We start from the raw sequence: 3,070 nt of genomic DNA, 5'->3' as shown, positions 1-3,070 counted from the left end.
ATACTTCCTAACAAATGCACAATCACAGTCAAAAATATCTTTTGCCTTAGAGTTCTTAAACTGGTTTAAGATTTTAGTTACAGATGATTCTGGTACTTCTAAGATGTTAAACAATGGTAGATCATTATTTGGTAATATAATGACCTTTAGTCCCCTGCACTTGTAATTCATACCCTTTATCTCTTTTATTATTGTCTTTCTTTAAAACTCTATTAATATTTGGCCAAATTTTCTTGCAATTACCCTTTGATTCATTTATAATGTTAATAAAAAAAAATGTGCTTTAGCCTTTCTCAATTCATGTACCATTTCATTGCGCAACTGCTGAAAAATTCTCCTATCATTGGGTAATCCAGACTTAAGTGCAGTTTTCAATGCATGATCCCTTTGCTTCATTAAGTTCCAAACTTGTTCACTAAGCCAAGGTAAGTTTTGCTTTTTTCTGGAGTATGTAATATTTTTACTAAATTCACTTTTAACTTTATCAATCATGGTCATTAATCTCTCAGAAGCATCATCTAGGTCCCTAATGGAACCAATCTCGTTCCAATTCAGTTGCTTAAGCTGGCGTTCAAATTCACCAATGAGCCTCTTTGGTACAATTTTTAAGGTCCTTCTGCTTTCCTGCTGGTACATAAACCTTTGTTTTGTTAATTTCCTTGATATCAATGTTAAATTATGATCTGATAATCCGGTTGTAACAAGCGTTCTAGGTGGGTGGAGCACAGAAGCACGGCAGGCCAGTACTGAGTTCTCAATCACTCTTTTATTGACAGCTTTTCAGCTTCTACACGTTTATTCATATGTAACTATATACACACACACGCCACACACACATGTTCTGGTCGGGAGAGAGCCCGCTCTGCTCTTGCTCTCCTCCTTAAATAGGGCGCGGTCACTGGGGAAGACACACAAACACAGGTTAATTCACATCAGGTGTAGTGATTCTGCCACTTACCTTCCCTGACTCCACCCTCCGGTCACAGACCGATGTTTGACCACGCCCCCACTGCCACATACCCCCACCGCCCGACTCAGGCCAGGCAGCCATCCGGCCCGCAGCCGACTCCACCCCCCCTTGACGGGAGAGAAAGTCCGCCATGACCATCTGCGCCCCCGGCCTGTGGACCACCTTGAAGCTAAAGGGTTGGAGTGCCAGATACCAACGGGTGATCCGCGCGTTGGCATCCTTCATGCGGTGGAGCCACTGGAGGGGCACGTGGTCCGAACAGAGGGTGAAAGGGCATCCCAGCAGGTAGTAACGGAGGGTGAGGACCGCCCACTTGATGGCCAGGCACTCCTTCTCTATGGTGCTGTAGCGCCCCTCACGCACCGACAGCTTCCGACTAATATACAGCACTGGGCGATCCTCCCCCTCCACCTCCTGGGACAAAACAGCCCCCAGCCCTCTGTCCAACGCATCCATCTGCAATATAAAAGGGAGAGAAAAGTCAGGGGAGTGTAACAGTGGCCCCCCACACAGTGCAGCCTTTACCTCAGAAAAAGCCCGCTGGCATTGCTCCGTCCACTGGACCGGATCTGGTGCCCCCTTTTTAGTGAGATCAGTCAGCGGGCTGGTTAGGTCCGAATAATTAGGTATAAACCTGCGATAATAGCCAGCCAGCCCCAGGAACTGTCTCACCCCCTTTTTGGTCTTGGGCCTCGGGCAGGCCGCAATCGCTGCAGTCTTGTTAATTTGGGGACACACCTGCCCATTGCCCAAGTGGAAGCCCAGATACCGTACTTCCACCCGCCCAATCGCACACTTCTTCATGTTGGCTGTGAGACCCGCCCGCCTCAGGGACCTAAGGACGGCCCTCAGGTGTTGTAGGTGCCACGGCCAGTCATTACTATAAATAATAATGTCGTCAAGGTACGCGGCAGCATAGGTGGCGTGGGGGCGGAGGACCCTATCCATCAGCCGCTGAAACGTAGCGGGCGCCCCAAACAGCCCAAAAGGAAGTGTGACAAACTGGTGTAAGCTGAGCGGTGCTGAAAAGGACGTTTTTTCTCGGGATAATGGAGTCAAGGGGATCTGCCAATAACCCTTTTTCAAATCCAGTGTCTAACCCTTTGTCAAAGCGAGCCGTGCCTAGTCGATCGAGCAACTCATCAATATGAGGCATTGGGTACGTGTCGAATTTAGACACCGCGTTGACTTTTCTATAGTCCACACAGAACCAGACCGACCCGTCGGCCTTGGGTACCAAGACCACCGGACTGCTCCAGTCACTGTGGGACTCCTCAACAATGCCCATTTCAAGCATGGTCTTGAGTTCTTCCCAAACCACCTTTTTCTTGTGTTCGGGCAGTCTGTAAGGACGGCTACACACTACCACCCCCGGGGGCGTCTCAATGTGGTGTTCTATGAGGTGGGTGCGGCCGGGCAGGGGCGAGAACACGTCAGAAAATTCTGTTTGCAACCGGGCGACCTCCGCGAGCTGGGTCGGTGAGAGGTGGGCTCCACAGGGGACCGGAGCGGTGGGTGATGCCAATTTTCCCTTTTGAACCTCTGGCCCCAGCTCCGCCTTCTCAGGAATCACCGACACCAGCGCCACGGGGACCTCCTCGCTCCAACGTTTTAACAGATTGAGGTGGTATACCTGTAACACCCCACCCCAGTCCGTTCGCCTCACCTCATAGTCGACGTCCCCGACTCACCATGTGACCTCAAAGGGTCCTTGCCACCTGGTGATTAATTTAGAGCTCGATGTGGGCAACAGTACGAGTACTTTATCTCCCGGTGCGAACTCCCTGAGGCGCGTACCCTTGTTGTACAAGTGGGTTTGTTGTTCTTGGGCCTGCCGCAAATTCTCCTGGGTTAGGTGGGCGAGTGTGTGGAGTTTTGCGTGCAGGTCAATAACATATTGGATTTCATTTTTACTTTGTGAAGGTCCCTCCTCCCAATTTTCCCGCAGCACATCTAGAATGCCGCACGGCTTACGCCCATATAACAATTCAAACGGGGAGAACCCCATGGAGGCTTGTGGGACCTCTCGCACTAAAAACAACAAGGGTTCGAGCCACTTATCCCAATCACGTGCGTCCTCACTTACAAATTTTTTAATTA

Source organism: Neoarius graeffei, chromosome 21 (assembly GCF_027579695.1).
Source record: "Neoarius graeffei isolate fNeoGra1 chromosome 21, fNeoGra1.pri, whole genome shotgun sequence".
In the NCBI taxonomy this organism is placed as follows: domain Eukaryota; kingdom Metazoa; phylum Chordata; class Actinopteri; order Siluriformes; family Ariidae; genus Neoarius; species Neoarius graeffei.
Note: the sequence above shows the minus strand (reverse complement) of the source record.